Genomic DNA, 21,517 nt, shown 5'->3' with positions numbered 1-21,517 from the left:
GTGGGTTCATATAAATTTTTTTTTTCCAGAAGTATTTTTTATATTAACTATATTGGATTTTTAAACTTGATTTTTTTTTTTTTGAAAGCAAAATTTAACAGCAACATCTAACGGAAGTAAAAAAAAAAAAAACTTTAATTGAATAAATTTAAAATTAAAAGTCTCAATTGAACAAAAATAAATTTAAAGAACTGAAATAAATTTTAGTCAATAGAGAAGTGTAATTTGCATTTTAACCTTAATTTTTTCTTATGCCCTTACCTCAAAACTTTTAAAAGCCACAATTTCTAAGTCATTATTATATAATATATTTTTTATTACAAATCAATTTCCTAGTTATATCTCACTTTTTATCCGAATAAACATCCAATATTTTAATTCTGCCCAAATTGCATTATATTTTTTTACGTATATAAATTCTTTGATTTTATTTTATTTATTGATGCACGAACTACAAAAAATTTGTAGTATTCTTAGGTTCCATTTGGATACAACTTATTTTACTGAAAACTGAAAATATTATAGCAAAATAATTTTTAAACATGTAAATAGTAACGTGGGACCCGTGAACAGTGCATGAACAGTGCACTTTGTCTCTTGCACAGTGAATCCATGTGCATTCACTGTTCATACACGCTAAAAAAAAGAAGAAAAAAAAAAACGCAAACATGAGGGAAAAACGTGAATCCAAACACACACTTAACATCACTAATTAAAAAAATAAATGCATAATTTTTAAAATATATATAATTTTATAAAAATTTAGCCCTTTAACAATGGGAAGTAGAGCCTTTCCCCCTCAGGAGAATTATTTATTTATTTATTTGGTGAGGCCTTAGACCTAGGCCTTGGGCTGGCCCTATTTTTAATACAAATAGATTGTTTATATGGTCAATAAATTATAAATAATAATTTGATAACATGGTTGGTGGCATTACTATTATCTGGCTTGTCAAGGCAACTATTTTTCCTTCCCTTCATTATCTCGGATAATTATTCCAAGACTAGCCTCATCAATTCCACATAAAGGACCCATTAAATTGGAGCATTTGAATCTTTGTTTTAGATGTCACTTTCCACAAAAGCATATTGTAATCATTTGAAAATTCCTACCGACATTAAAATTGAGTTCCTTTGGCTGGATTTCAAAAGTCATGAGCAAAGCATTGGATTCTGTAGGGGTAAAGTCCCAAGATCAACAATGGGCCTTGGGCCCCATATAAAATTCGACCACGTCCGAGGAGAAGGTGTGGGCGCCAAAAGGGCTCTCGGCCCAATTCCTATGGGCCCAAACTTGTTTAACAGGCAGTCCGAGGAAAAATGTCTTCTCGGACATACCAAGTATGGCTCAAACATGCACCCTACCAGCAATAAATAATCACTCCAACGAGTATTAGTAGCAGGGATGAGTCCCACAAGCCTGTGAGAGGGAAGAGAGTATAGGATGTCAAAGGAGAGACCACAGATGCCACATTAAATGCATGGTAACTACTTTAATGTGGAGAAGACTGGCGAACAGTATTATCTTGGCTACAACAACTCACAGAAAGATGGGGGAGATGTCCGATGGTACGGGCACTCAAGTGAAGGTCTAGATGATCAACAGGTGTAAGGTTCTGATGACTTCAAGGGGGCTATATAAGAAAAGGGAGTCCCCATGAAGAAGGGGACTGGAAAAAAAGAGGAACTTAGAACAGAGGAAGGAGAGAAGAAACACATCTCCGGACTAAAGACAGAGATACTCCCCATACGTCTCCTCGGACAGTATATTCAATGGACTTGAAGGAGATTTTCCTATTTTAGATTGCTGTATGGCCCAAAGTTAATCAACACGCACTTCGTTAGGGCCCAGTTTTGTAACCCACCCTCTACAAATTCATTGTCTAGGGCTCCTTGGGCCGAAACCACATAATTGTTGGGCCTGGACCCCAAATCGAGACCCTACAATTGGCGCCGTCTATGGGAAGAACTCGTGCCTCGACAAGTGAAACCGCTAGAAATGGAAGGATTAGGTCCGCGTCAAATGGGACACGCAGACTCTTAACGGCAAGACAACTTCTTCAACCTCGAACGGGAGAGAGACCAAGATAAGCAACGAGAGGGTAGTGTAAACACCTCCAACACAAGCAGAAGTCGCTCAAGAGGGAAAGGTCTCACATCCCATAAGCGAAATGATCATAGAGCTCTACAACAAGAAATCGACGACTTGAAGAAGAAGTTACGCTGAGCGCAACGAAAGCATCCTTCCTCCGGCTCGGACACTAGCGAAGAGGAGGACAATGAGTATAGGCAGAGGTCGAGAACCCCTCCAAGTGAAACCTTTTCCTACGAGGAAGAGCAACCTCGCAAACGCGGCCACAAAAGCCCATCTTACCAGGGCCTAGCAAACGACGCCATGAGCAAGGCCCTGGACCGCGTCTCCTAGTCGCCCTTCATGCGTAGGATAGAGGGGGCTGAGCTTCCTCGGTGATTCCACCAACCCGCTTTTGCTATATATAATGGTCGGACGGACCCAGTAGAGCACGTAAGCCAGTTCAACTAAAGGATGGCCGTCCATTCCAGGGACGAGGCGTTGATGTGCAAAGTGTTTTCGTCCAGCTTGGGACCCATGGCGATGAGATGGTTTGATGGCCTCAAGCCAAACTCCATAAACTCTTTTAAGCAGTTGACACAGGCTTTCGGTTTTCGCTTCATAACAAGCAGTAGAGTCCCTCGGCCCCTAGATTTCCTTCTATCCTTGTCCATGCGAGAAGGAGAGACCCTGAAGGCCTAGTCAGACAGATATTGGGAAATGTATAATGAGATAAAAGGAAATTACGATGACATCGCCATTAGCACATTTAAGAGGGGCCTGCCGACAGAGCATGGTTTGAGAAAGTCCTTGACTGGGAAACCGGTCACTAGCATGCGCCAACTCATGGACAAAATCGATAAGTAGAAGAGAGTCGAAGAAGACCAACAGACGGGGAAGGGCAAAGCGAAGGTTGTCCCTCAGGAGAGGAGGGACTTCAGGTTGGAATGGTTTAACAACAGTAATCGGCCGATAAGGGATTACTCGGAGCAGTCTGGATCCACAGGGGCACAGGCAATCCATGTTGTGTTCCAAGAACCATTACATAAGATCCTAGAGAAAGTGAAGAACGAACCGTTCTTTCAATGGCCAAGCAGGTTGGCAGGCGACCCCGCGAAACGTAACCAGAATCTGTATTGTACGTATCACCAAGAGATGGGCCACGCCACCGATGATTGTAGAAATCTGAAAAACCACTTGGACCGGCTGGTCTGAGAGGGGAAGTTGTGACATTTGCTACATCACCCTGTTGGATGGCGAAAGCAGTCGAACATCGAAACAAGGCAAAGCATATTGAGACCACCCATTGGCACGATAAATGTCATTCTCGCCGCACCGAGAAGGACCGGTTCCTATCCTTTCAGAGTAATGTTAGTGGGCCGGTTTCTCGCTAAAGCTAACAACCGGGAGTCCAAAAGGGCTAGAGGGATAGCCGCGCCCCTAATCGGATTCTCGGATGGGGACAAATTAGGAACCCTCCAACCCCACGCCGATGCCCTAGTCGTCACGCTCAAGATTGGGGGGTATAACGTGAAGAGGGTGCTGGTCGATCAGGGTAGCGCCGTGGAAGTAATGTATCCCGACTTATACAAGGGGTTAAAGCTAAAACCAAAGGACCTGACAGCATATGACTTTCATTTAGTGAGTTTCGAGGGAAAAACTAACACTTCGAAAGGCATGATTAGGTTACCTATACAAACGAACTCAAACGTGGTGGAAGTGGACTTCATAGTAGTAGACGCATACTCCCCTTACACCGCCATCGTAGCCAGACTGTGGCTTCACGCCCTAGGGGCTGTGTCATCAACCTTACTCCAATAGCAATGGCCCGGTAATGCATAGTGTCAGCCATATCGCAACGACCGAATACTGTGCCATCCACCTCAGCCGAGAACGGCTTATAGCGATTAACGACTCCGGCCCTGGCCTCGGGTAATAAGGGACCTATCGAGGAAGCGAGTTGTGAGGACCTAGAGAAAGTTCTTGTGGGCTCCGACCCGAAAAGATTTTTTTCAGATCGGCTCAAAACTACCGCCCCAAGAGAAGGAAACACTAATTCACTTTCTCAAACAGAATGTAGACGTGTTTGCATGGGACGCCTACGAGGCTCCGGGGGTCGATCCAGATTTCATTTGCCACCACCTTAATGTTAGCCCGGTCGTAACACCCAAGAAGCAACCTCCTCAACGACCGTCGAAAGAACAAGCAGATGCGGTGAGAGAGAAGGTTATAAAATTGAAGAAAGCAGAGGCTATCAAAGAGGTATTCTACCCTGAGTGGCTAGCCAACACAGTCGTGGTGAAGAAGAAGAGTGGGAAATGGTGGGTCTGCGTGGACTTCACGGACCTGAATAAGGCCTGCCCGAAGGATCGTTTCCCTATGCCGCGAATAGACCGATTGGTGGATTCGACCGTGGGACACCCTCAAATGAGTTTCTTGGATGCCTTTCAAGGCTACCATCAGATACCCCTAGCTACTGAGGACCAAGAAAAAATGACTTTTGTCACCCCCATTGGAAACTACCATTACAAGGTAATGCCCTTTGGCTTGAAGAATGCCGGGTCGACTTACTAGAGGATGATGACTAGGATATTTGAACTACAGATGGGTAAGAGCATTGAAGTCTACATAGACGACATGGTGGTGAAGAGCAAGTTAGTACCCAACCACGTCAGAGACCTCGACGATGTCTTTGGAATCCTGAGAAAGTACAGGCTACACTTGAACGCCTTCCAAGGCTACCATCAGATACCCCTGGCTACCGAGGACCAAGAAAAAATGACTTTTGTCACCCCCGTTGGAAACTACCATTACAAGGTAATGCCCTTTGGCTTGAAAAATGCCGGGTCGACCTACCAGAGGATGATGACTAGGATGTTTGAACTACAGATGGGTAAGAGCATCGAAATCTACATAGACGACATGGTGGTGAAGAGCAAGTTAGTACCCAACCACGTCAGAGACCTCGGCGATGCCTTTGGAATCCTGAGAAAGTACAGGCTGCACCTGAACGCATCCAAGTGTTCATTCGGAGTGGGGTTAGGGAAATTCCTAGGTTACATGGTGACCCATAGAGGCATTGAAGTCAGCCCCGACCAAATTAGAGCTATCCATAGCCTGCAGCCTCCTCGGAACCCCAAAGAAGTCCAAAAACTCATTGGCATGATTGCTGCCTTAAACCGTTTCATCTCCCACTCGGCAGACAGCTGCAGGCCTTTCTTCCTCTTATTAAACAAGTGGAAAGGCTTCGAAATGGACGGAAGAGTGCGCCTTAGCCTTCCAACAACTTAAGGAATACCTGGCTCTGCCACCAATCATGTCCAGTCCAGAAGCCGACGAGGTACTATTTGCCTATATTGCGGTAGCCCCTTACGCAGTAAGTTTGGTGCTGATTTGGGAAGATAACGGTACACAACGACCCATCTACTACGTGAGTAAATCGTTGCACGAGGCAGAGATCCGCTACCTCCCCCTCGAAAAGGCCGTCCTGGCAATCATGCAAGCCACGCGAAAGCTCCCTCACTATTTCCAGGCACATACCATTGTTGTACTAACCCAACTTCCGCTCAGATAAATACTCCGGAGTGCCGACTACACAGGCAGAATAGCAAAGTGGGGGACGATTCTGGGCACTTTCGACATTAGGTACATGCCTCGTACCGCTGTGAAGGGTCAGGTTCTCGCGGATCTAGTAGCTGAGTTTGCAGAACCCACACTCGAAGGAAGGGGAGGGCCACTAAACCCAGACGTGAAACTGATCGGCACAGTCTCTTAGCAAGAGCCCACTTGTTGGAAAGCACACATTGATAGCGCAGCCAACCAAAGAGGCTCAGGGGTAGGGCTCGTCCTGATTTCCCCCGAGGGGATTACCATCGAAAAATCGTTGAGGCTGGGCTTCTTCGCCACAAATAATGAAGCAGAGTATGAGGCATTATTGGAAGGAATGTCAATGATCCAGAAACTGAGTGGAAAATCCTTAAACATGTTCTCGGACTCAAGACTTGTTGTGGGACAAGTAAATGGGGAATTGGAGGCGAGGGATGAAAGAATGCAAGAGTACCTAGTCCAAGTCAAGTGCTTGCGGGCACATTTCGATCACTTCAATCTAGTGCACATGTCCAGGAGCGGGAACACCCATGCTGACTCTCTTGCAACGCTCGCCACCTCCTCGGCTCAGCCACTTCCTCGTGTTATTCTCGTAGAAGATCTCTACAGCCCAATGATGGCGAGAACCAACTTAGTATTGGTTCACAACATCAGGGCAGGGCCTAGCTAGATGGATCCTCTAGTACTATTCTTAAAGCACAACACCTTACCAGAAGATAAGAACGAGGCCGACAAGATTAGGAGAAAGGCTTCTTGATTCTGGCTGTCCGAGGACTCCAAACTGTATAAGCGCTCATTCTCAGGACCGTACTTGCTATGCATGCACCCAAATGCCATTGAACTTATCCTGGAGGAATTACACGAAGGGATTTGCGGAAGTCATACAGGGGGTAAGTCCCTGTCCCATAAGGCCATAACGCAAGGTTATTGGTGGCCGAGCATGCAGAAAGAGGTGCAAGAATATGTAAAGAAATGCGACCAGTACCAAAGGTTCGCCCCGAATATACATCAGCCAGGCGGAACCCTTAATTCGCTGTCCAGCCCTTGGCCATTCGCACAGTGGGGCCTAGACATCCTAGGACCATTTCCTAAAACAACGAGGAACAAAAGGTTTCTTCTTGTCGGCACAGATTATTTCACAAAATGGGTCGAAGCTGAACCGCTGGCAAACATTAGAGATGTTGACGCCAAGAAATTTGTTTGGGAAAATATCATCACTAGGTTCAGAATCCCTCACACTCTGATCTCGGACAACGGTCTCCAATTTGATAGTGAAGCTTTCAGAAGATATTGTAGCGAGTTGGGAATCGCCAGTAGGTACTCCACACTGGCTTACCTGCAGGGTAATGGGCAGGTTGAAGTCATCAATAAAATCATAGTGAATGAGTTGAAAAAGAGGTTAAATGACGCGAAGGAAAGGTGGGTAGAAGAACTGCCCCATGTCTTGTGGACGTACCGTACCACGCCACGCAGGTCCACAGGGGAAACCCCCTTTTCGATGACCTATGGGGCCAAGGCTGTTATTCCTCTAGAGATAAATTTCCCAACACAGAAGACCAATACATTCTGCCCCAATGCTAACAACGGACTACTAGAAAAGAGCTTAGACCTCATCAAGGAAAGAAGGGAGAGTGCAATGGTCCAACTTGCCTACTACCAGCAAAAGTTCAAGCAAGGTTATGATGCCAAGGTGAAGCTAAGGCCCCTGGCACCCGGGGATTTGGTATTGAGGAAGGTCCTAGGCACTGCAAGAAATCCCGCGTGGGGAAAACTCGGACCAAATTGGGAAGGCCCATATCGTATCACCTCTGTGGCTAGCGTAGGGGCCTACTTTTTAGAAGATTTGGATAAACGTGTAGTGCCATGCCCTTGGAATGTAAATAACCTAAAAATGTACTATTATTAATGAAAGTTGTAATTCTTGGCGCCACACTACTGTGCAATTTCTTTCAAGTGTTAAACAAAACCTAAGTCCTACCTGGCACCACGGACCACAGGCTTGGGGGAAACTAACCAGAATACAATTTCTTCTAAGTGTTAAACAGAACCTAAGTCCTGTCTGGCTCCTCGGACCATAGGATGGGGGAAATTAACTACTGTGCAATTTCTTCCAAGTGTTAAACAGAACCTAAGTCCTGCCTGGCTCCTCGGACCACAGGATTGGAGGAAATTAACTACTGTGCAATTTCTTTCAAGTGTTAAACAAAACCTAAGTCCTCCTAAGTCCTGCCTGGCTCCTCGGACCATAGGATTGGGGGAAATTAACTACTGTGCAATTTCTTCCAAGTGTTAAACAAAACCTAAGCCCTGCCTGGCTCCTTGGATCACAAGTTTGGGAGAAATTAACTATTGTGCAATTTCATCTAAGTGTTAAACAGAACCCAAGTCCTGCTTGGCTCCACGGACCACAGGCTTGGGGGAAATTAACCAAAATACAATTTCTTCTAAGTGTTAAACAAAACCTAAGTCCTACCTGGCTCCTCGGACCACGGGATTGGGGAAAATTAACTACTGTGCAATTTCTTCCAAGTGTTAAATAGAACTTAAGTTCTGCCTGGCTCCTCGGACCACAGGATTGGGGAAATTAACTACTGTGCAATTTCTTCCAAGTGTTAAACAGAACCCAAGTCCTGTCTGGCTCCTCGGACCATAGGATTGGGGGAAATTAACTACTGTGCAATTTCTTCCAAGTGTTAAACAGAACCTAAATCCTGTTTGGCTCCTCGGACCACAGGATTGGGAGAAATTAACTACTGTGCAATTTCTTTCAGGTGTTAAACAGAACCTAAGTCCTGCCTGGCTCCTCGGACCACAAGATTGGGGGAAATTAACTACTGTGCAATTTCTTCCAAGTGTTAAACAAAACCTAAGTCCTGCCTGGCTCCTCGGACCACAAGATTAGGGGAAATTAACTACTGTGTAATTTTTTCTAAGTGTTAAACAGAACCAAAGTCCTGCCTGGCTCCTTGAACCACAGGATTGGGGGAAATTAACTACTGTGCAATTTCTTCAAAGTGTTAAACAGAACCTAAGTCCTGCTTAACTCTTCGGACCATAGGCGTTGGGGAAATTAACTACTGTGCAATTTCATCTAAGTGTTAAACAGAACCCGAGTCCTGCCTGGCTCCACAGACCACAAGCTTGAGGGAAATTAACCAGAATACAATTTCTTCTAAGTATTAAACAGAACCTAAATCCTGTCTGGCTCCTCGGACCACAGGCTTGGGGGAAATTAACCTCGATGCAATTTTATTTAAGTGTCAACTATCATTTTTCTCATACATTCAGTCATGCTTAACCATGTTGCTTAAATTTCGAGTAACGTTCGGCTCTCAGCAGTTAATAGCATAACAGAAACTCATCCATAACAAAGGCAGAAAAAGAAGCAGTGAAACAAGATTCAAAGGAGAAATAATATCATTCATTGGGCTCAAAAATGCATTCTCTTACAAACATTGGCAAAATAAGGAGATAAAAGACAAAAGAAGATAACTACAAATGAAGTCCTACGCTAATGTTCTCGGCTTTATCCTAGGCAGAACTCTTTGTAGGGACCTCTACTTCAGATTGATCACCTCCTACCTTGGGCTCGGGGACGGCCTCCTTGTCTTGCGCAACAACATCCCTTATGGTAAGGGTATCCTCAGGTGACTTGTCCTTTGCAAGTGGCTGCACCTCCCCGGCTTCAGGCATGAGGGAATCCGAGGTAGTGACCTTAGCAGAGAGGGGCTCCTCAGGAGGAACTGAACCCGGAATCTCACGAATATCTTCAGGGAAGAAGATATTCTCAATCTTCCTAAGGTCGGAGTTCACAGGAACTGCCGCTCGGTCCAAGGCTACCCCCCAAGACATAGTGATGTAGTCCCTACATACTGTAGCCACCTCCTCGGTCAGCCTGGCCTTGGTATCTGCCACTCCATGTTCGTAGAAGGCTGCCACCGCAGCCTCAGCCACCTCCTTGGCCAGGCGAGCCGCCTCTTTTGCCTTCGATATCTCGGCCTTAAGGTCTGAGACCATCTGCTTCTTGGTCGCGAGGTTTATTTCGGACATGTGAAGCTGTTTGCGCATGTCCTCAGCCTGCTGGGTGGTCGTCTTAAGTCCGGCCTCGGCGCTGTCGCGGGCCTTCAGCGTATCCTTTACTTCCTTATTTAGGCAATCCTTTTCGAGCCTGAGGGTGCCGGTAGCCTTCTCCGCAGCGATGCGAGACTAAGCCTTAGTATGCAGGTCTTCGCAAGCCTTCTTGGCCGACTCCTCAGCTACGAAAATTTGTTGAGTGACCTGCGTGGGAATAATGGAAAATTGATTAAAAGAAAATAACAAATAGACAGGTGCGGAATAAATAAACTGAATAAGGAAGAGTCTTGGTTTACCATGGCCATGTCTCTCTTCAGTGACATAAAGAGATCCAGTTGCTAAATAGCCCGGAGCCCTTTCATATCACGAGGCAGGAGAAGGGGCTGCTGCAAAGCCTCAGCCAGATAAGACGCCTGTCCTCATTGGGACTCCCATAGAGTTGCATCCCACCTCATAGCCACCTCGTCTTGGCTATCAACAGATTTTGTTCTTTTTTCCTTGGGCTCCTTACCCTTCTTCTGTTGCTTGGCATTCTCGGGGCTGACCTCTCCCTTCTCCAGCTCTTCCACCTCAAATTGGGAAGAGGTTGTAGCGCTGGGTCAGTTGTGGGTGGAAGAGGAGGAGGAAGCTTGGATGTAGCCTGTTCCTTGGGGGCATCCCTAGAAGACTGCCCTTTATTTCTATTGGACAAAAGGCCCCTAAGACCAGAACTTGGCTTCAAGTCCATGCCTTCTTCTTCGACCTCTTGACTAGTGTCAACTTATGCAATTACCAAGCCAAGGGTGGGGGCTGCCGAGGAATGGTCTATGTCAGAGTCAGAGTCCGAGAGCTCTACAGGCCTGGCCTATACCTCTCCTTCCTCGGTGAAGTGGAATTGGTCAATTTGATCCTCAAGAGATGAGTGCAAGGAATCAGCTCCTTCTCCTGGGACAACTACCTCCGGAAGAACACGTTGAGCAGGCAATTGGACGGGAGGTAAGTCTCTCCGAGCAAGAAAGCCTGGTATAGAGACGTCGATGCGAGCTAATCGGGGACTTCCAGCCCTGATGGCTTGACCGGCGTCCACTAAAGCGCGTGAAAAGGGCTCGTAGTCCAAAATAAGAGGAGCAGCATGCAGTTACCCGTCCTCACTCACAAAGATTTCGGACCTTAGGAGGAAGTTGAGAGCCTGGATGTTGACCAAAGTTAGCCGAGGAGTTGTTCGTTCCTTGTTTGCAAACCAAAGGAAGGGTTACGTTAATCTGATGAGGCAAATAATCAAAGCTAAAACTGAAACAAGGAAAAGAAAACTCGAGGCTAAGATCCCCTCTAAGGAATCTGACCCTACTGTGCCCCACCTGTTGTTCCTGCCCTAACTGGGCAGTGAATACCGTCGTGCCATGCTCCGGAGACGATCAAAAGATCGTCCTTCAAGCCTTTGTTGGACTTGGAAGATAGGATATCAGCCTCACCTCGTCGGACCTAGATTTCAGGTAATACGACTCATTGAGGCAATGACATTCATATAGGTGAACTGCGTCGTGCCATGAGAGGCCAAGGTTCATTTGTTCGTTCAGAGCGTCTATGCACCCCAGGATCTGGAACATGTTCGCGGCGCACTGGTGGGGGGCCAACCTATGACCACGTAAATAATCCCTAGTTATTCTCCCCATAGGGATCGTCATTCCTCCCTCCATAAAGGCTATCATTGGAATGACGACCTACCCCGTCTTTCTCTGGATTAAGACCTCTTCCAAGGAGTAATACTCTAGACCTACTCGCGGCAGGATACGGTATTTGGCCCTGAAGCCTTCCATACCGGCCGGAGAGTCTACCAGTTTCTTAAGCTTACCCATCCCACTAACCCTAGGCGACGCGAAGAAGGATTACTTAAGGAAGAAAGCCAGGAAAGACAACGGAAGGGGAATGAGCACTTACGGGTGAAGAACTCGCCGAGAATCTTCAAGGGAGTGTATGTGGAGTTTTGAATGCTTTGCAAAAGAAAATGCCGGAGTGCTCTAGGACGCTTGAGTGCTTTTTCAAAAAATGGAAGTAAGTCTCCTTGGAAATCTTATATAGCAGGGAGAAACTAAACGGTCTTACTCCCGCCTAGAGAAATGAGAAAAATATCAACCGTTGATCAGGTGCCCCACCGTTGGATTAAAGGGACATAAAGCCACCTAACACAATAATTAGCGCCTCGTGGGCTACGAAACGCCATCAGCAGTAATGAGGCACGTGGGGCTGTACCCCCACACGTGTAAGACAAGGATTTACAATAAGTGACCCTATAAGTGTCAAAATCCCGCCTTTTCTCCTCGGATAAGAGGGAAAGAACCGGAATTTTGAGGGGCTATTGTAGGGGTAAAGTCCCCAGATTAAACAATGGGCCTTGGGCCCTATATAAAATTCGACCACGTCCGAGGAGAAGGTGTGGGCGCCAAAAGGGCTCCCGGCCCAATTCCTATGGGCCCAAACTTGTTTAACAGGCAGTCCAAGGAGAAATGTCTCCTCAAAAGTACCAAGTATGGCTCAAACATGCACCCTACCAGCAATAAATAATCACTCCAATGAGTATTAGTAGCAAGGATGAGTCCCACAAGCCTGTGAGAGGGAAGAGAGTATAGGATGTCAAAGGAGAAACCACAGCTGCCACATTAAATGCATGGCAGCTACTTTTCTGGCCGCATTAATGTGGAGAGGACTGGCGAACAGTGTTACCTTGGCTACTACAACTCACAAAAAGATGGGGGAGATGTTCGATGGGACGGGCACTCAAGTAAAGGTCCAGATGATCAACAGGTGTAAGGTTCTGATGACTTCAAGGGGGCTATATAAGAGAAGGGAGTCCCCATGAAGAAGGGGACTGGAAAAAAAGAGGAACTTAGAACAGAGGAAGGAGAGAAGAAACACATCTCCGGACTAAAGACAGAGATACTCCCCATACGTCTCCTCGGACAGTATATTCAATGGACTTGAAGGAGATTTTCCTATTTTAGATTGTTGTAGGGCCCAAAGTTAATCAACACGCACTTCGTTAGGGCCCAATTCTGTAACCCACCCTCTACAAATTCATTGTCTAGGGCTCCTTGGGCTGGAACCACATAATTGTTGGGCCTGGACCCGGAATCGAGACCCTACAGATTCCATATGAAATGGAAGCAAAAGTCATGAGCAGAGCCCCACCTAATGAATAAAGTTGTTAGGACATATGTGATTTGATGTTAGAAATATATGTTAAAATTTTATATAATTGGCTAATATTTTGACAAAACGCACTTTACTTGTAATTTGGTAGATCTAAGATGAGTTTCATACTTCAAGGAACAAGGTTTCAAGTTCAAGTGTTAAAACCATGGAAGTCTGTCCCATAAACAAGTGAAGAAGTGCTAGATTTTAAAACTCAACAACTAGCATTTATCGAGATTTAAAAGTTGTTTCAGCCAGTGGCTCGACAGCTACCTCGATAGATGGCTATCTATCGAGGTTTATGAAACTCAGTTTTTGAAAACTGTTTTTCATCCAATCTGTGAGTATGTGTTTAGGTCTTCTTTTCTCACAACCCTAAACATATATAAAGATTATTTTAAGGGTCGTCAAAGGTTGCATAAGTGTGAAGCAAAGTTGTGTTCATGCAAATTGTGATCAGAGACAAAATTTACTTGAGTTCATCTTTCTCTTGAAGAAGCTGCTATGTTTGTACACCGTAGGATTTTGTGACGAAGGAGTCTTGTGATCTTCATCGTGTGATGAACTGAAGAACTTTGCAGTCAACATCCTTCTTAAGTTGGTGATCAAGTCGCGTACTAGGATCCGCGCATTTGTTGGTTAGTCACATACTGGGAGCCGTGCATTGAAAATGAGAGATTGTCACTACAAAACAAGTCCAATTGGATATTAGGGTAAGAGTTTAATTGTAGGTTGGTATAAAGTGCTGAAATTCCTTTACTTGTAACAGCTTGTTTTGATAATAGTGGATTCTCGAGAGTGTTGACCTTAAAATCACTCGGTGGGGTTTTTGCCGTGTAGGTTTTCCTCATTCGTAAACAAATTACCGTGTCAACTTAATTTCCGTTGCACTTTAGTTTAATTGGTAATTTATTTGTGCTACCATAAATTTTGCATGTTAATTTGATTAATTAATCAATTAATTTATCACATGAGTCAATACATTCTTGACCTATCATAAGCAAACCAATTAAGCAATTTGGCGCGTTTCATTTTGTATCTTTTCTAACTTTGTATCATTTCTTCCTATTATTTGTGAGCTTAATAAAGCAGTCAAGCTTTATGTCATTTATATTCACTTTTTGAACCTAACTTTTGAAACCACGTGAAGTAAAATTGATTTAGATCGTGCAAATCTTAGGGGTTGTTTGGTTTAGATTTTTTTTTAAAATGGTATATTTTGTTTTCATTTTTAGTTTTTAGCAAGACCAGCCTCATCAGTTCCACATAAGAGGACGCATTAAATCGGAGCATTTGAATCTTTGTTTTAGATGCCACTTTCCACAAAAGCATATTGTAATCATCTGAAAATTCCTACCGACATTAAATTTGAGTTCCTTTGGCTAGATTTCAAAAGTCATGAGGAGAGCATTAGATTCCATATGAAATGGAAGCAAAAGTCATGAGCAGAGCCCCACCCAGTGAATAAAGCAAAACCAATTAAGCAGTCAATCTTGGCGTGTTTCATTTTGTATCATTTCTTCCTATTATTTGTGAGCTTTAATAAAGCAGTCAAGCTTTATGTCATTTCTGTTCACTTTTTGAACCTTACTTTTGAAACCACGTGAAGTAAAATTGATTTAGATCGTGCAAATCTTAGGGGTTGTTTGGTTTAGATTTTTTTTTTAAAAAAGGGTATATTTTGTTTTCATTTTTAGTTTTTAACAAGACTCAGCACTTAAAAAATTAGTTCATTTGGTAGCATTATTCGTTTATTTTTATATTACTATTACGCACCTAAGTTATAATTAGATGCTAGTGGATGTTATGAATTGTGTCCCAATCAAGCAAAAGTATCTGGGGGTTTAGTTTTCTTATTCGTAATGGATTTACCAGCATTGTGCTAATGTTTACTTAATTTTCATATTGGAGTGTATTCAGTTCTTGTTTAGTCTCTAAGAAATTCAATAAAACAACCTAAAATCTTATCATTTTGATCTGTATTTTCTTGGCAACCAAATATGACCTAAGTGGCCCTTGGGCTTTTGCTTTTTTGGTAAAAAGATTTGGTCCAGGCCCTCATATTTTGTCTTTTAATCAAACATCCCTATCCACAATAAAATTCATTAACACTCGTGTGCTAACACTTCTAGCCATACCTCACCTAACCCCCCTTCCAATAACCGTTATCTAACATGAAGAGGAGACCCATGATGACCTCATCTTACCATGATGACCTCATCTTCCATATTCACTCCACAAAACCTAAATTCATTAAAATACTTGAGACTGACAAAGTATTTGTAAGAACGAGAAAGAGGAATCTGAGGGGCCGCCACCTCCGTCATACTAGTCTCCCACCACCATCAAGCCGCCGAAACCCTTATGGGTTTTTTTTTTTTTTTTTAATTTTAATTAGAGGCTTAAATATGATTTAGGTTTGGGTAATTTAGTTGGATAGTTTTTGTTTTGCGTATATAAGTAGAGAGAATATTTGGTGCGCAATGTAAAGCCATAGTCTATCGTGGTTTTAAATTATCTATTAGATACATGCATACACACTTGTCCACAATATGTCTTAACATCGCACTATTGAAGAGTAGAAAATAGTGAGAGAGTTGGGTATATTTTTATTTTATGGTATACAATTTGTGAACACAACACAAATTAGTTAATTTTCATGGTCGTGTTATTCTTTTGCATTTATTTTTGGTCTTATGATTTAAAAAATAATAATAATAATAATCTTACCTTGAGAAGTCTACAAATGTGCAGTGACTAGTGAAACTATTAAACTAATTTTTAATATCTCAAAAATGTACTTACTTTTTTTATTCTAAATTAGTTTAGTTTTTTTTATATATATATAATATATGTACAATATTTTTCAAAAACATTTTATATAAAATATCACAAAATTATTTGTGGATTACACGGACAATTTACTATTTCATTATAATAATAAAAAAATTTACAAAATCGTCTCAATTTTATTTTCAGTTCTTAAGGTAGCATCAAATGCAATAATACATCCTCTGTAGGAATTAATACAACTCTCTTGAGATCTTTCACGTTAGATATTACAATTCTTTATGTTTACAATAAACACATAAAAAAAATTTAGAGAGAGAGAGAGAGAGAGAAAAAAAAAAAAAGAAAAAAGATGATTGTAGAATTGTCTTTGCTAGATCGATAGAAAAAGAATATGAGATATTAACAACTTACTCAATTGTCTTTGTGGAATTTATTTTTCTTTGTTCCAAGTTGTAGAACTATTAGTTTGATAAGAAAGAGATGCTTATGATCACAGAAAGTTCGTGGGTCATTATGAAATTATCAAGGAAAAATTACAAAGAGTTGCTTTCCTATTTTTGTGGTTGAAAACACGCGGCAGGCCAGGACAGTGGATCAAAGTAGACAGGTTAATTTGGATTATCGATAGGTCGTCTGGTATATACTATTCAATCTCAATTATTTATGCAACTAGTCCTTATGATGCCTATATTTATGTTTGTTTTCATTTCTATCCTCCCCCCTACGTTATGTTCTCTCTAGAGTCTAGACAGGCGCTAAGATGCATGTGCTTTTTGTTAACCAAATTGATATATCCTGACTAGTCAGCGATTCATGAATTTGTTCTGATTCGTGCCTATGATTCTTGGGTCAGTTGGTTCTTCGGAGACGTCAAGATTTGAATTCCCTCAAAGTAATTTTTTTTTTAATTTTTAATTTATTATTAATTCTGCTTTGATTCGTTAATTGAATTTAACTTTCCAATTAAAAGATTGACGTGGTATCATATTTTGTTTGTCTTTCTTATAGGTGTTGGAATCCAAAATTGAATCCAAAAAAATTTCAAGACTTACATTTTTTACCTTGGGATCATGCGGATCATGGTGATTGATTTAATTGGTCATGATTGGATGTCAGATTATCCAACTTCATAAATTAAGAGCCAAAATAACCAATGCCATATTTGACCAAGTTTCATCGGGTTGACTAATGGTCAAACGAACTCACCAATTATAAACAAACAATTCATATATCAAATGCAGTAACATTTGTAGTATCTTTAGCATTTTACCTGTTAAAAAGATGCATAAATCTCATTATGTTGACAGCTCAACTGCCGGTCAAATACTGCATAATGTCTTATCATGTGCCAATTTAATTTTGCATTTAGTTTTTTTACCTCTTTTTATTATGATTTTTTTACTATTACTCAAAAGTTCATATTAACTTATTTTTATTGCTTTCTCAAAAAAAAAAAAAACTTATTTTTATTGTTATCTCATTAATCTCTTATTAATTTATTGAGCTTACACCACACATTTCTAATTTACTCAATTGTGTCAATTTGGTTTCTAACCTTTTAGTATCGTGTTAATTTAGTTCATGCCGTTATATCTAGAATAAAAATTGCTGAGTTGGCAACGACCAAAATAAAATTTTAATTTATTACCACATCAACGGAAGCTAATTTTTTATTTTGCCATTAGACACATCATCAATTTTCATCCAAAAGATAAAGACAGTGACTAAATTAACACGCTACTGAAAAATTAGGGATTATATTAACACAATTGAAAGGTTAGAGATCAAATTGAAATATGATGTATAAGATAAGAACCAAAAATACGTAGTTTACTCTTAAAAAAATAATGTTTTCCAAACCAACTTGACGAAAAAAAGTATCCTTCAAGACCTCCCCATATATATTTTCCCACAATATTAATGCACTAACCAATTGTTTGTCTTTTCTGAACCAAGTTGCCATGAAGGTTAATTATCAAACCAACTTGACGAAAAAAGTATCCTACAAGACCTCCCCATATATATTGTCCTACAATATTAATGCCCTAACCAATTGTTTGTTTTTTCTGAACCAAGTTGCCATGACAATAATTATCAAACCAACTTAACGAAAAAAGTATCCTACAAGACCTCCCCATATATATTGTCCCACAATATTAACGCACTAACCAATTGTTTTTTTTTTTTTTTTACTGAACCAAGTTACCACGACGATTAATTATCAAACCAACTTGACGAAAAAAGTATCCTACAAGACCTCCTCCTGTATATTGTCCTACAATATTAATACACTAACCAATTGTTTGTTTTTTCAGAACCAAGTTCCTATGACGATTAATTATCAATATATATGGGCAGTAAAGTCAGATTCCAATTCAAAAAATTAATTGTGTACCAATTTCCAAAAACCTAGTTGGCATCACGTTTGGAATATTAATTGCAACATAATGCTGAGGGCCCTCTATTGAAAACGACAAATCCATCCTCGGGGAAAAGAAAAGGTAGGAGTGTAGGAAAGCTTTTTTTTTTTTTTTTTTAAATCGACAATCATTCTAATTAGAGCTGTCCATCAACCCGTCAGACTTGACTCACCCGTCCAAACTGAACTGACTTGGAATGGCTATCAGACGATGTGAAATTCGTTCCAAAATCCATCTTTAATGCATAAAAAATTGTCTTTCATAGTTTCTGGAACCCTAACATGCGTACGCATGCCCATGTATGCATACACATGCATAAAACATACGTACGTAGAGCTTGAGCATGTGTGCACATACATGTGTATACGTATGCATGCCCTAGGGTTTCCTTAGTCTTTATTTTCCAAAAATAGCTTATTTTATTCATTAAAAAGTTATATTTTACCTAAAACATTTTCCTCAAGTCAATTTCAATCTGATTGGGCCCTAAACCAATATTAGGCTTTAGAATTTCGACATCATTGGGAAACAGGGGCCCGAGTCGTAAAGGACACAAAATGCGGTGTCTACACTTATGCATTCATATGTCATCCTAGGATATGTTCAAATGTCACGCATTCGCATGTCATCTTATCATGGATTTTTGTATGCTCAAGCATTCACATGTCATTCTAGGGTAGACGTTGATGCCATGTATTCAAACTTTCACATGACCTGCACTTGTTTAACTTATACATGATCACACATGCAAAACAAAAAAAAACAAAAAAAACAAAAACAAAAAACAAAAAAAAAAAAAAACAAAAAACCAAATCAAACCAAATGCCAAATTCTTTAGTTATTATTTAAACAATTATCTTTAAGACTAAATTCTAGACAATGTACTATCCTTTAGAATAAACATTGTGAGGTTTATAACATATTCTCCACCAATAACCGAGTGTTTGAGTCCACATCTTCTAGTTCAACACATTTGCCTACCTTTTCAGTTTAGGACCCATTAAGAAGAGCCCTTAGCTAGTAGGTTAATTAGAAGTAGGTAACGACTCCTTAAAAATGGAAAGATAAATAAAAGACTTACTTACACATACACATCACCCTATTGTAGGACGTGTCACACACTTTACATTACATCTCACGGGTCACCGAAGTGAAAACCCTCAAAGGTGAACACGGTAAAAATTAGATTACAACAATCCATTAACTATATCCCTACATTTGCACAAGCGTGAGCGCAATTGACTTTAAAAAGACTCACTCAAGGTTTACTCATTTGATTTAAATTTAAATTTCAAAAAATAATTAAGATATTACAACAAAGGAAATCGAGTCTGACTCTATGGGTAAGCAACTTAGACAATTGCCTAAGGGACCCAAGTAGAAAAAGTCCCTCAAAATTGTGGGAAAGTAAAAATTCTAGGTTGGTTTCACCAAAAAGAAAAAAATGATCTTCGGTACACTCATTCTATTCCCCTTCTCAAATAGTGATTCAATTTTTTCCCTCCACCTTAATCTTCTGTGTTGAGAGAAAGAAGCTATAAAGCCCCAAATTATGGACCAATCTTGGTTTAGTCTCAATAAGAAGACCAGGAGGGAGGAGAGAGAGAGAGAGAGAGAGATCCCATGTTCTATAATTTATAACACAGTAAATATTTTTTATTTATAAATGTCGATTGGAAAAATATCAATATGGATATAAAATATAAGGAAAAAAAAAAAAGTGTGACCATCACTGCAACAATTTACATGCAGTGACTGTATGTACATTAAAAATAATTTTATCTAGAAAAATGTTGTACCTAAAATGTCTTTTTATTTTATATTAAAAAATTGAGGACTTTTTCATAAGAATTTTATATTTTTTTATATATAAAAAAGAAAAAGAAAAAAAAGAAAGATGTAAAATATTAAAGATTAAAAAAAATCAGTTTTCGACTTATATTTGGTAATTTCTTAAAAGGAAAAAATAAAAGAAAAAGAAACACTTAAATTTGAATGAAGATACCGATATTCACTTCATTGCAAATATTAAAAAAAAAAAAAAAAATACTAGTTCCACAGTTAAATTCAGGTTTGAAAATATATCTCTATTTGACGAAAGAAAAAGGAGGGAAGAGTGGATTATCCCTCATTAATTTGAAGTCTACATCTAGTCAACTTTGCTGTCTAAAATCTTCTTCCACTTTTTTTTTTTCAAGTTTTATGTATGCTCCCTTTAATAATACTTTTCAACTATACCTCCTTCACACTTTGACTTGTTCTTCTCAATTTATAATTCCATTAGACATGCTCCTACTTGGATGGTCTATAAATATGATTAGGATAGAGAAACTTAGCATATCAAGTATCAAATCTCGAAATGAAAGCCATTCTAGTGGTCTGTTTTCTCTTGCTTTCCACATTTTTCATTCCTTCTTCAAATGCAGCTAGAGATTTAGCTGGTGAGAACACTATAGTTTCTAGTAGATAGTTGTGTTTTAATCTATTTTGTAGCATACTTATTAAACTGAACTTTTGATATTGTTTATTAAAAACAGTTCATGAGTAAGAGTTTACATAGCAGTTGGTCAATTATGTTAGAATTATTTGGTGCGTTTCTGATAAATTATTACCAAATACTAGCTACGTACTATAATTTTTTACTTTTGTCGGTTTTACAATATATGGAACTCTTATTCCCAAATCGCATCGCATGGTTCTAGGCCATGTTTTACTTTTCAGATTTTAAGTTATATTCTGATAATTACTTCATATCATATCTCAGATCTATCTGCAGTAACAGTACCTTCTCAGGATCCTCATAAGCGAGTAATTCCGTGTGGTCGTGGAAAGCCTTAACGTGAATGTCTACCCGTCAACAGGAAGCCATCTCCACCTAGCAAGTCCTACCCATGAGTGTGGTCGTGGAAAGCCATATACTTCATGTATTCCAAAGCCACCAAAACCTTGTTTCATCTACGGTCGCGAAGGTTGCTCATCACCTTAAACCCCTTTTGACTTTTAAATAATGGCTATAAATAAGTCATCTTTGTTTGATGTATTATATATGGTTTGGGGTTTGTGATGCCTCTAATTCGCAGTGTTGTAATAATTTGCATTCAATAAGCTACGGCCTTTTTCTTTCTTCTTTTTTGCCCCTATTGTTACAATGAACCCTGAGAACCATGTAGTTTGCAGTATAAGATTTGCAAAATAAAAGAGCTGACTAAAGTCAGTCCATTAAGTATTTCTGGCACTTCCATGCAAATTCTAATTTTAATCTCTTCCACTGTTCGACAATAAAAGAGGTAAAGGAATTTTTTTGAGGCCCAGTCATGGGTGCAAGGGGGTAAGGACAAATGATAAAAAGTAAAAACATTGTTAATTAGGTACAGAGTTGACAAAT

General features: G+C 40.5%; 1 long non-coding RNA gene across 1 annotated transcript; it reads left to right on the top strand.

The window, feature by feature from the left end:
* The first annotated feature begins 20,382 nt into the window (after positions 1 to 20,382).
* LOC115968930 lies at positions 20,383 to 21,262 on the top strand. Its single transcript, XR_004086828.1, has 2 exons — positions 20,383 to 20,573; positions 20,897 to 21,262. It is a non-coding gene; the product is annotated as an uncharacterized LOC115968930 (long non-coding RNA).
* Positions 21,263 to 21,517: the final 255 nt, after the last annotated feature.

Source organism: Quercus lobata, chromosome 11, assembly GCF_001633185.2.
Source record: "Quercus lobata isolate SW786 chromosome 11, ValleyOak3.0 Primary Assembly, whole genome shotgun sequence".
Taxonomy (NCBI): Eukaryota; Viridiplantae; Streptophyta; class Magnoliopsida; order Fagales; family Fagaceae; genus Quercus; species Quercus lobata.
The sequence above is the reverse complement of the archived record's forward strand: the minus strand, read 5'-3'. Positions and strand labels throughout refer to the sequence as shown.